We start from the raw sequence: 13,858 nt of genomic DNA on the forward strand, positions 1-13,858 counted from the left end.
ATATACCAAACTACAGCCTATATGTAGAAGAATAGAGGGTTTTCAGGCTCTGGACTACCAGCCCACTTCTGGCCAGTAGCTTTTTTAGCATAGGTTCCTGTTTTGCATACACTGACTGACCTTCTGTGCAGTGTCATAACACTTAGGCAGACACTGCTCTCTCAGGCTGTATGTGGGACTGAGAGGTAGGTTTTGCATGACACAGTCCATGTAGACATTAGTGCTCTCCATCAATCCCGGTTCTTCTGTGGACACGTGTGATTACACAGTGAGTGTGACAATGTATCCACTGTGCAAAGTGACTTCCCTGGCACAAGCACGATTAAGTATGTCGAGCACACCAGCCTCATCCTGAAGCACTGGATTCAAGGAGCTAGAAGATCCAGTGCTTGGGCTCCAAGTAGGCTGATAAAAGGTTTATGGTCAGTCTCCAAGCAGAAATATTTTCCTATGAAGAAATCCAGGAGCCGTTCTCAGGCCTGTGTGAGACCCAGGGCCTCCTTCTCTACCTGTTCATACTGTTGTTTGGTATGAGTAAGCAACCACAATGCATAAACCATAGGTTCCATTCATCCTCCTCTGGTGAAGGACACCTCCCAAGCCATGCAATGATGCATCAGCTGGCACTTTGATGTCTCTATTTGGGTCATACATAGTGAAAAAGAAGTGTAGGGTTAGGGTTAGGGTTATAATCCCAGACCCAGAAATCTTTCTTCAAGATAAGGTTGCAGAGCAGCTGGTCTTTTTCTCCTAGCCAGGGAATGAACTTTCCCAGCTGGTTGACCATGCAGTGGCTTTTGTATATTATATCTATGTCAACAGTCCATGGATCAGCATCTGATGTCCATACCATTGGCTTTACCAAGTCCACATTGCAAGGAAGAGCATCTGGCATAAAAACCTACGGCAACTCAAATATGGGGAAGGTGACCTGCTGTGGCAACCTCCCACAGGAGCAGCTGAAAGACAGCAACATCAAGAAGAAGAAGAAGAAGCAGTTGCAACAGCAGCACTAGTAGTAGTAGTGGAAGTAGCAGTAGTTGCAATTGTAGTAGAAGTAGTTGTTGTACTATCAAGTAAAACTGGTAATAATTGATTTGCATTTTCATTTGAATATATTTATTGTTTCACAGGGTATTTTATTTCAGCTTCATAATAGAACATGCATATCAGCTGGAAGAGTTTTATTTAAAGTATAAGTACACATGTCGCATCAGTAAATAAAGTAAAAACACTTGATTTCACAACTTATCAGCTTTATGTAGCCTACAGCTTAATAGTTTGAGAGAACAATGATGTATACCAGGCCACTTTACTCCCAGTGAGCTTAGTGTGTCCTGCATTCTTGTGGTCTGAAAGGTGTGCAACGCCCAATACACAAAATACCTGAAATATTCAATATATTTAAGGGGTCACACCTGGTATAAACCGACACTCAAACCCCTGACACTGAGTAGCAGTATTTGTAGCAGTGGCAATACCAGAGGTGGCAGTGCTTTACATTAGTAGCAGTGGTACCAGTAGCAGTAATTATAGCAGTTGAAGTAGTAGCAACAGTAGCAGGAGAACTAGAAACAGTATTAGCAGAAGGTAATTTCACCACAGTAAAAGTTGAGCAGTTGCAGTAGCGTTAACAGTAGGTTTTTGGAGTAACAGTAATACCAATAATACCCTTTTTCCACCAAGATTAGTGAGTAGTAGCGATTTTTTAAATGTGGGTAAACCCGCCGGTCAAGTTTGCCTTTCTGTTTGGACTGAGGGCACACACAACAGAAGGAGCAAAGTCATCACATGCACTTATAGAGCACAGAGAGGCGCAGTGCAGAGAGAGTGAGCTGCTGGCCACCGTGCAAACTGGTTAAACAGATCTGTCACGTCTCATCCCCTGGTTGGTGCTTCAATCAGTAATTGCATGTTTTTAAAACTTATTTTGAAGTTACTCTCTTTCATCCCCGTGCCCAGTGTAGCTGTGGTGTTCCTGGTTTAACAGCACCGTGCTTGGCAGGTGACAGGTCTGTTCACAGTGTTTGAGCTCTGAAAGACATAACAGCAGCAAAGGGGGGAAAATTAGTGGGTTCATCCTGGTGTTGTGTTTACATGAATGCCGATCCGAGCCGATCAGAGCCAGAGCCGATAAATACCTGCGTCTACTGCAGAGTTATTGTGAATTATGATTAATATTGTGAATGGTGATTAAACCCTTTTCCATTGCTGACAAAAGTCCAATCTTAGCAGGTCTAGCGCACCACAACTTAAAAAAATACATGCAAATACACAAAACACAAGCAAGTTCAGAAAACATCTTCACCAATCTGCAAATGTTTCAGAAATGTTTCCAGGGGACACTAAAAAGAGTTTAACCTGGCTGGGAAGAAGTTGTTGTTCATGATTTGTTCATGATTTGTGACTTTCGAAGGTAAAAGCACTGAACAACAAGTGCAAATGGATGTGTTAGGATACACATATTATAATGCATCCAAGCAAGTGGGTTCATCACTTTTTTAAAAGTTATTTATTCCAATAGCGGCAGGAAAGTCAGGGAGAGAGAGGATGACTTAGGGCAAAAAGTTATTAAACTGCCAGTCTTATAAATGAAAACACATGTTACAAACTTGCTTGAGAACTGTGTAACTAAGTTTAGCTGCTTTAAGCAGTGCGGGTAGTGACCAACTTAAACCCAGTTTTTCCCTCTGGGCTTACCGTAGTTGCAGAAACTATTCAGCGCTACAAATCGTACCCTTGACCCAACCCAATAGTACTTAGTACTTATGCTACAGTTTCCAACTGCACTAAAGCTTTAGTGAGTAAATGTAATGTAATGTTGCTCTGCGGCTGTTACCTCATACAAACTCGCTGCCCGTGGCGTTTTCCTTACCTGCAGCTCGTACGCCAAAGAACACTGAAGAAAGTGCTGGGAAGCTTCAGAGGTCGTTGTGATTGTAGATTCAGTGCGTATTTGCCTCATTTTACCTGATTTCTGCTCTGCACTTTGGGAAGACTTGCTTCTACTTGCTTGCTTTGGTTATACAATTTTTAGACCCTGTTAGTGGTAATAATAATAATAATTCTGCTACTGTCATGGTGCAGCATACCCACATGAGTTTTGTTTATTGAAAGTAAAAGTACACACACAGCATCAGTAAGTAAAGTAAAAAGCCTTGATTTCATAATTTATCAGTTTTATGTAGCTTACAGTGGAATAGTTTGGGACAATAACATTGCATATTATTTATGTTATTGTGTTAGTGTGCTCTGCATTCTTGTGGCCTAAGAAGTGCCTAACATCCAGTAAGTATACATAATACACTTGCAATAATCAATCCATTCAGAGGTCCACTCCCAGTATATACTGAGGGAAAATAACACTTGAACCCCCAGCACCAGGTAGCAGTGGTTGTACCAGTGGTACTAGCAGAGGTGGTAGTGCATTTATTTAGACCAGTAATGATCAGGAACAATTTTATCAATGGTATGAAGCCCCTGTAAGCATGTCCAGTCATGTCCATATTTTGAGGAAACACACAAGGACAGAACATTATATGAAGTAAATTAATCCATCTTTAACTGGCATCTTCTTTCAAAGAATTTGAGTATCTTATGCCTTGTCCCACTCCTGTACCCCTCTTCCTCTCTTAAAAGCCTCTCAGTGGCACTGAAAGGGAAGCTACTAGCAATCAGCTCCCCCCACCCTTTGTCCCTCCCACACCATCTGACCTGTGACCTCAAGGGGTCAGCAGTCATAGAGAAGCCAGATGTCAGGATGGGGGAATGGGTGCTTGGCCCTTAGGGGGGTTTAAGCAAGGCAGATAGCAAAAGAGAGGGGCATGGTGAGCACACTGCAGAAGAATGTATGCCCATCATCCAGCCCCTTTTTATCCCTCTTCAAGGACCCAACAGAATCTAGTACACCATCTTGTCTGTTTTACATGGAAGTAATAGGATTTTAAAGTCTAAAGTCTGGTCAAGGTAAAATAAAAGGAAAAGTGAGTGAATGTAGCTGATTTCTGGAACATGACGAAATGTTGAAATGAATTTGAAGTTACCTTCAAACAGCTGACAGTGAAAATATCATTTCTAGGGCCTCTGTGGGTGTGAGTCATCAGAGAAATGATTTCTTCTAGCTAACGTTGGACTATAACAGTAACCATAACCAACCAATTGCTATAATCAAACCTGGAGAAGTGGAAGATCAGGATTAGTCATGACTTCACAACCTACCAATTAGACATACAATCACTAATAATCATCAAATATAATAAGATTGTCTTTGTTGTATTTTTGTGCAGCTCTCTTCTTTTCTGACTGACCCTTCTCTGTAAATGGTTCCATTCCTCCAGTTCTTGATGTTTATGAAGCGCCAACAAAATAGACATGGGCTCGTCTTCACAAAGCATCTAGTGCTAAAAGTAGCACCAAAGTCTGGGAGAAGATAGAAGTGGTTGAGAGGACTCCTGACTCACTAAGACCAAATCACAAAGCAGCGTAAAAGGGCTGCAGTCAACTTGCAAGACTGCAACAGGGACAATGCAACTTTGCAGTGCTGACAATCTGGAGATATCCCAACCGTCTGTCAGCTGATTGATTCATAAAAACAATAAATGTGTTCCGCATAGACCCCACATCATAGGACAATTCATATGCTTCCCTTTAGATGTTCAACTACAGAGAAATAAAGCAGCTTTGTGGCAATTGCTGGTCTACTTGGTGTGATCGCTGCCATAGCTAGAACACCTGTAAAAATTACTGCACCACTGCAAAACAATGACATATTTGTGAACAGAAAAAAAAATTAAACACATGGATTGTATTGGATGCTACGACAATTTTAGACAATTTTATAAAGTGGATCTACACTAGATTCATGGATCTTAGTGGAGAGTGGCCTGAGGCAGCTGTTTGAAGGGCATCATATGTATGTCATGTCACTTGGTGAGGTGTTAAAGTTTAAGTAAGTTAAAAAGTATTATTATTAAAAAGTTTTTGTTTTTTTTTCCATTGAGTGAATCGAATGTACGTTTTTATTGTAAAATCAAATTCTCCCAGGTCTACACTTTTGATTGTTACTGCAGGATGTTGTGCATGTGTTTTCACCAGTACTGACTGGTCTTTCATCAACCATCATCTTGCACGCAAGCTCGTCCATGTGAATTGATGTCAGCCAAAGCAACTCACTCACAGCCAAAGAGTTAAAAAGAAAAGTTGGTCTCAGCGGCTTTGTGAAAAGGATTTAGTTTAGGACAAAAATTTTAGTGTGACTTAGGAGAACTCTTAGTGGTCAGATAAAATGCTTTGTGAATACGGGCCCTGATTATCAGGTTTCTTTTACAGAAATGGCCTGTGTATTATGTAGTGAAACTTGATCCCCCAACTCCCTCCTTTTTCCAGATTTCTGACAACAGAGCAGGGTTTTCACCATGAAGTCACACAATGACTTGAATACATAATGCCAGATTTTGCATATAATTCTCAGCCTTACCCAAGACCCATAGCTGGGTGAACAGGGAGAGCAAAGTTTAAAGTAAAACTCTACTTCAGACAGTCAGAACTGACCTGATACCAGTTCAGCCTCTCTTTGCCTCTCAGATGGCCAAACTCCTTCCTGGAGTAATGTCATCACATCCTTTCACAACCTGCTCTACAGCAGCTGGCTGAGTCAAACTGTTCTTATCCTCTATGACTCTTCAGTCCTTTGTGTAAGCACCCATCTCTCTTCCACAAAGTGAGAATTTCTTAGCAGTAAAACACACATGTGATTGGGGAACACAAGATATGACAGCAGATGGTACTGATGAAACCAGCAGTACTGGTGAAAGAAGTAATGACATCCTTTATATGTATCCAAATGTACCAAAACAACAATGCAAAAATACCCCCTTACAGTTCAAATGCACGTAAAGTATCAAAGTATCAAAGTATCAAAGTACTAATTCTGAAGAAAAGTGGCCCATTTGACTGATTACATATGACATTAAATTATCAATATGGATGCATCTTTGTGTAAATACCTTAGGTGCTGTGCGTAGCATGTAATTTAGTCCTGTAGTTCTCAACCAAGGCTGAGGGGTCCCAAGATAAATCTGAGGGTTCATGAGATGACTAATGGGATAAGAAAGAAGAAAAAAGAAAAGCAATGTGACATAATGTTTTTTTTTCTCTAAACAGATTTTTGTGAAATACACACTATTTTTTATCATGTTTTAGATGTAAAATCTGCAATCCAAAAAAAAAAAAGAAAGAAGAGGTGTACACATGATCTAAATTTGGAAGGGTAGGTTCAGGACTCAAAATCCTGATGGACTATCTAAGTATTGATTGAGATTTCTCCTGCAGAGCATGTTTTGCCAGTGATTTGTGAATTTTGTTACTGACATAAATGTCTGAAAATGTGATTCTGAAAACTACTGAAATTGTTGGGGTTTTTTTTGCATGTAGGCTACAGCATTCTGGATCTGGCTCATATGAATTTGTGGTGTCCATGCTGACTGGTGCGATTGTGAGCATTAAACAATTTTTAAAATATCATTCGATCATTCATTAATTCATTTATATTAATTTATTTTAAAACGGAATTTTTACTGGGTTGTTGGTCATCTAATGATCACCTATTGTAGGTTATAATTTATTGACATTTTATTTACCACTAAATCTGTGTGCAAAATAATACACGAAGCTGTGACGGGGCCATACGTGGAGGTTAATGTCGCCTCCCGGACGAGCCGTGGGCTCTCTGCTGTCACAGTGCGTGCAGGTTTTTGCTCATGCGTACGTCCCCTCCCAGCCGCCAATCTGTGTTTTGAATGGCGTTCCTGCAGAGGGGCGGGGCTCAGCCTTCTGGCATTCCAGAGGGAGGAGCCTAATATTGAAGTCCTGTGCTGCATTCATGTGACATACAAAAAAAAAAGGAAATTCAGGAGATTGGACACAATACCTTTAAATTTTCGTAACATATGTGAATTGAGTGGAGAGGAACAGTGTAGAGAATGATAGAAATAGAAAAAGGAGCAAATTTGTAACAAATAATAAAATATCTGGATTTATAGTAAATGGCCCTCCACGTGGGACACAATTATTCATTTCTGTCTGTCCTCATTTCTGTGGTTGAGGTCAGCTCAATTCTTTTTGCTCTAAAACACAACCTAAATTGTAGTGTGTTGTCAGTCTATGTTTTTAGGTTTATCTAAAAAACCTAGTCCGCTCACTAAATCCACAGTCAGTTTCTACCACGTTGTAAAACACATCCGTTATTCTTAACTCAATGTGTTACATTTCCGCCGTTAATCCCGTGTTACCTGAATGCAACATTAACCTATGAGGACCCAACCACACAAACACAGCGCGTTGTATACATTGTGGCTCAAATAGGCTTCAGATTTATGAGCTCGTAACCATAGCAACGTGCTAAAGTCTCTATACCGCCGAGCACCTATGTTTCTTGAGAGGGAGTGGGCTAAAGCGCTCTGCCCACTGGAGCTCATCGCCTGAAGGAAACTCCACAGCCGACATGGTCTCCTTAAAAAGCTCGCAGTAATTGAACTGTTTGAGTGGAATGGTTTTCGGCCGGTTGTGCCTGCGAGTGGCGGTCAGATCACTCCCTCCCTCCCGGCGCCGCACTGAAAGGGTTAAAGCGGAAAGCTGCTGGACCACACATGTTGGAAGGAGCTGAACGCTGACCAGACCAGTTTAGATCAACCAGAGGTCCATTTAGCTCCAGACAGGCCAAACTAATGGACTTGACAGGATTAACACCGTGAATAAAACTATGAAAGATCAAAAATAATTCCTTTACAGATTCCACGGCGGGGGATCTTAGTGTCAGTATGTCCGACTGGATTAATTTGAACGAATTTCAAAACGCCAATATCCTGGTTGAAATAATTCAGATAATTTGATCATGCTCGGCCTACAGTTTTTAACCTCTATGACTGAACAAATAACGAACGATAGGACTGTTTTCTTTTCTTTTCTTTTCTTTTCTTTTTTTGCGGGGATTCTCTTATGACAACTATATTTATACCATAATCCGATTTATTACAAAGTGTTAACACTTTGTAATAAGGAGCTTATTGTTTTGTTTGGTTTTTGTTTGCTTTGTTTGTTTTGTTGTTGGGGTTTTTTTTTTTTTTTTTTAAGTATTTGTTTGTTGTATTTTCTATTTTTATTTTGCTTAGTAACAGTGAGAGTGTAGGCCTAATTGTTTTATTAAAATAATCCTATAGGCTATTGGCCTATATGCCAAACACAATTTATTACAGGCCTACAGTATTCAGATCTTTATTTTTTTGATGACAGAAATGCTACTCAGAGTTTTCATATTTTTAAAATGAGAACATTTAGTACATGAAACAGCAATTATAGGGCAATCAAACAATTTAATAAAAAAGGAAATTTAATCTCATCTCTCTCTTCCATAACTTACTGGGGTTAAATTTATACAATAACAAAAGGGAGAAATGTGGGGAACTAATTACTGCAATGGCTACTTGGTGTTGGTTATTTAGCAGTTTTGGAACTGAGCCACATTAACTTCTCTATGCCGTTAAATCTGAAGGCTGTTAAAACCAAGTGACCATTACACTAAATTTTGCTGTTATGTTATAGCAGATTTTATGATATGCTATAACATGCTTCTGAACTTCTTACAATGTCAACATATCCATATAGCTGAATTAATATTTCTAGTGAGTGGATAAAATTAGCTAGGCTGTTGTTTTTAATACAGTGACTCTTATTAAATCATACACAAAATCTGAATTAAGTATGAATCGTAGGTACTGATTAATTCCCACAGAGTGTGGGAATGAATTCTTGAAAAAAGTTTTCGCTCATTTGTTTTGCTTAATTCAAAAGCCCTGCAATGGCAGTTTATAAATGCATTTTAACTCTAAGTTGCAGTAGGTATCAAAACTAAAAAGTGATGGCACAGGTGGAGATGAGTCAGGCAACTGCATTATACTGTTGAACAGATGTAATTATTCCAGGAGTCACACCAAGTTGAGCAATAATTCAATAAAAAAAATACAATAAAAATGAAGTCCTGCATTCAAAATTTTACTTAATAAAAGAACGGAGGTATTTTCAGCAACATGTCCATAAAGTATCCATGTAAAACACTTATTTTGCAGAATGGCCCCTGTCAGAGTCATGTGCAGTGTAATATCATCTGTTATTATGATTATTAATCTATTAACATGTAAGTGTCATTTAAATGTTTCACCTGGCTGAGGTGGACCTCATTTAAGAATTTTATTAATTGTTAGGTAGTTTAATCTATAACAATGGATCATATTATAGTATTGAATGTTAGTGTGGTCTGTATGTGAAATATTAATATTAATTAGCAACTAAATAAATGTAATGGAGCAAAAAGCACAATATTTTCCTTTGAGATGTGGTGCAGAAGAAGTAAAAAGTAGCATTGTTTGCGCTAAAGTAAAGTACATAAAAATATCTCTGAAATAGTTCACTTGATTAAATGTATTTTTTTTGCATACAGTGCATAGAGCGACAGAGCTTTATGGGCGTGTGTGTGACAGTCCTATACACAGTTCTAGGATTGCATGACAGCACCTAGGTAGGGCTGCACATTATATAGTATAGTGTAGTTGCAGTGTTGTCATTGCGATGTGAAGATGCACAACAGTCCAATTTTATTTTCCAATATTATGCAGCCCTGTAGGCCTACTCAAGTTATGTCCATAATGTCTATCTATCCAAGTCCTTGGTTTTCATGTGCATCAATGTAAAGCAAGGCTTGGTTTCTTAACAGACAAGAGTTTGCATTTCAGACAGGTAGAGAGTTCCAGTGTTCAGCCACCATGAACACATACCTCACTCATCCTGGGCCAAAAGGTTGGAGATCAACTGTCGCAATAGAGGGGGAATTCTGTTCAAACAATCATGGAATTCCAGTTTCGGAGTAGAAGGAAAGCAGGGGAAAGGTAAAATAACCTTACCCACTGACCCAAACCTTAACTTTTTTTTCAACTGTGGACATAGCTTTTGATAGGCCGTCCCCAGTTAACTGGTCTTTATTCTGAATTTTGTCCTCAAACACACACACACGCACGCACGCACGCACGCACGCACGCACGCACGCACGCACACACACACACACGTCACCATCCCCAGAGCTTCATCAATACTCCAGTGAGTGAGAGAGGGATCATCAGTGGGACGGAGCTGCTCCCTGTTGCCTTACATGTCTATTATGTTCCAAAGGACCTTCCTCCCACTAATCCAAATTTGGTTTTATAAATGTCTATGAAAAGATATATACTGTATGCATCTACTGGGTTTGAATATAGAAAATTAAAAAGTCTAATCAGTCTTCAGCGGTTGGTGACTGCCAATATCTGCCAAATCAATAAATAAGTAAAAAAATGTATGTCAAAAATTGTATCATCCAACTAGGGGTGGATGTTAATGTAGCCTCTCTTTGAACCGTTGAGGTCCTCTAAATCAGTTGAAGTTACAGTTGCATCTTCAAACAGATGCCAAGTCAAAAAAGATAAAAAGTACCAAACAGACCATATAAGATAATATGAAAGTACTGAAATACACAACATAAAAGAACAATAGCAAATAAACAGCATAAAATAACAATAAAAATATGCAATGTACCAGTAACAAAGAGGAGATGACCCACCTTTCAAAAGAGAAAAGAGATTTTGAAAATATATGATGATATCTTAATAAAAAAGATGCAAGGGTCCATTCGCCAAACTCCTTCCCTGTTGTTAACCTCGATAAACATGATCATACAGTTTCAATTGATCTCTTATCTCTTAACACCACACCAACAGGTGACTGCATCAGACGCTGTGAGAAAGCTACTTTGTTAAAAGATATTTCCAGCTTCTTTGAACAATTCTTCCAAGTCTACTTTTCAGATAGATACTATGAACATAATGGAGACAAATACAGTGTTCTGCCCTTGTCAAAGAATCCCCTTTCTTAACTAGATAGACAGATAACCCCTTCCACACACCGTAGTCAATGTATGATGGATTTATTGAGCACCACAGCTTCATATAGACTGTATGCAAACGGGGTAAAACTAAAAACAAAGAAAGAAAATAAACAATAATGAGCATTCTAAGCCTCATTAATATACATTTTCATCATGTACTATTTGTTTCATGAAACCTATCTCATACACATGGCTACCAAACATAGCTGACTCAAGCATTAACTGTCTAGCTTAGACCTCAGCCATGAATGTGGTCAAGACTTCATTGGTAAGGTTTGATGGACCAACTTTCATTAGCATGGAATCCAGGATGCGCCTTGTCTGTCGTGCCCAACTGCCACCCATATGAGATGAGTGCGGTTGGTTCAAGACCCATTTACATCCATTGCCATTCAGATACCCCTGCACTTCCTTCTTGCTGCTCAGTGATTCTATCTGCAGCTCTTTACAGCCCTTGACAAAATTTGTGCCACAATCCGACCTTATCTGTTTGGCTGGTCCTCTGATCGATAAGAACCCCTACAGAGCATTTATAAAGCTTGAAGAGCTTCTCAACTCAATGACTTCGATATGTATGGCCCTGGTACTCATACATGTAAAAAGAACTACTCACCATTTGGTCCTGTCGGACCTTCCTCCTGTCAGCTGTGCTGTGACCATCCAAAGACATCCAAACAAAGTATGTTACTTCTGAAGGCATTCACAGGTGAAGATTTGTGTGCCCCATTGAGACAGACCTCTCCTACCATCACCAAGTATCATCAAGTATTGCCAAGGGGCTAATCATTGTGTGAAGGGAGCATGCAGGGGTCCATTACGTTGCACTAGGACCTTGTATGCTTGTATGCATCTCTTCCTAAAAAAAAACTAAATCTTGGCCTTGAGGTCAAGTGGGGGTATCTTAGTGGCTACGGACTTGAGGTATGGATGGTACCTCGCAACCGCTGGCGTGGGGATCTTCACCCTATTATCAGGTAGCTAGTCACACTGTAGGGAGGGCTAGACTAGGGAGGACTAGACTAGTCTTCTCATCAGCTGATTCCACAATCAAACCCCTTGCTCTTTGGTCTCTCAATCTCTGACACAACTACATTTATTCTTAGTGTGTAAGGGGAGGTGTCATCAGCTTTATCAAACATCTCAAAGAAGGCTTACCTGACCAAAGACCTGTTGCTTTGTTCATCTAAAATGGCATAAGCCAGGGGTCGGTAAGTAAGTTTGGCTTCGGACCAATTTTTCTTAACCCATCACATGGCGGGCCAGAACATAATAAAAGGCTAATTTTAAGAAACTGATTGATAAACACGCAACTTAAATTTACTTTATTGTTAAGCCACAGTCACATATGTATGTTTGACTGATTCATTGAACTGGTGTTATTTTTTCATATCACATGTCCACTATTTCACAGCAAGAGACAGAAACATTGGAACTTCCTGTCATAACTTAACATAACAGAACTTTTCATAATAAAAGCTAAAACCTTGTTTGAACTATAGAATTGCAGAAAAAAAGAATATTCTTGCTAAAGAGAAAGTGATTCTGTGGGTAACTGTTACTGCTAGGGCGGAACTCTATTGTAGAACTAGTCGCTGTGCGCTGCTCCTGATGTGACACGGTTGTGTCTGTCATTCACTCTCAACGTGGATAAAAGTATAGTAAGCATCTTCAGGTGGGATTCTCCATTTCTACACTAGCTACAGCTTAATGTGAAACTGTCAGTTTGATATTGTAAGATAAAAAAAATATCAGATTATCAAGATTAGATTTTATTGCTGGTGGGCCAGTTTTGGCCAGCTGTCAACCACTGGCATAAACCCCCGCTTTTTTCTCTAACTGATCTTCAGGATACACATAAACAAGGCAGATTTTGGCACATGATATCCTTGTAACACTGTCCCCACAGACCTCTGTGCGTACTTAGTAGTGATTGAAGAAGAGTGAGATTCCTCTTCCTCTCCGCCATGGTGTTCAGGCAGGCTGACCAAAGTGCTGGGCCAGCATGAAGAGCTGCAATGTGCTTGTCGCTGTTGCACTCTGAACACTGAGTGACAGCCATGCAGTCCTTTGCTTGGTCTAAGGTTGTGCAACAGCAATGGAAACATATACTGTTTTCTCTAAAAAAGGGTTTCATTCATCCAGTGACTTCTCTCTGAAGGCTCTACATTTATGCAGTGGGTTTTTATGTATGGGACACTGCTTCTTAGGGCTGACCAGGCATTGGGCCTCATCTTTTTGTTGACAACTGTTCACCTCTGTTTTGTATACTGCTGTGGGAGTTCTTGCCATTTTCATTGAGAATCTCTTTCCCTTTGGTGGTGCAATACTGGATGTTGGAGCAATGAAGCTTGGGTCATTCCTCATCCTTGCCAGAGTACAGAGAAGGGTGGGGCGCTGATGTTGTGTTGTCATTTGTATCTTGTCCCATGCACCATCCATTTCTCCTGAAAACTGAAGAGCAGTTTCTCCAAAACTTGGGTTAATGCCACATACTGTGTTCAGGTGGGACAAACCTGGTAAGTGACCTTCCTCTTTGGCTGACTCTAGTTTGAGGAGAGGGTCACCTAACTCCCGCAAATCTTGGGGGTCTCAATTAGAAACCTTGGGAAGACGTTCAAGCTCGTTAAAGAGAGCAGTTTCCATTGCCTCAGCAGAATGATAGCACTCCTCTAACCTTCCCGAGACCTTACTAAGGGTATCTGATGTGAACTGACCTCACTCTTCTTGCATGAACTGTGGATTCTGGTCCAAGCCACTTAATTAGCAAGTTGAGTTCTTCACTGGGTTTCAAAACGACGTTTGATGGCATTTGAGGATTGTTCCAAGACTTCCAAGCCCAGTAATTTTTTGGCTTTGTGAGGCCAACTGTAAGTAGGTCACAGCAAGTTA

The 13,858-nt window shown here is 40.0% G+C and overlaps 1 long non-coding RNA gene across 1 annotated transcript; it reads right to left on the reverse strand.

Annotated features, from left to right (window-relative positions):
* Positions 1-1,178: 1,178 nt before the first annotated feature.
* Positions 1,179-6,823, reverse strand: LOC139624781 (uncharacterized). The gene is made up of 3 exons (XR_011691745.1): positions 6,688-6,823; positions 6,006-6,096; positions 1,179-2,034 (listed from the first exon to the last, which is right to left on the reverse strand). It is a non-coding gene; the product is annotated as an uncharacterized lncRNA (long non-coding RNA).
* Positions 6,824-13,858: the final 7,035 nt, after the last annotated feature.

Source organism: Trachinotus anak, unplaced genomic scaffold, assembly GCF_046630095.1.
Source record: "Trachinotus anak isolate AG129_WGS33_773 ecotype Australia unplaced genomic scaffold, CSIRO_AGI_Tana_v1 ptg000008l, whole genome shotgun sequence".
Taxonomy (NCBI): domain Eukaryota; kingdom Metazoa; phylum Chordata; class Actinopteri; order Carangiformes; family Carangidae; genus Trachinotus; species Trachinotus anak.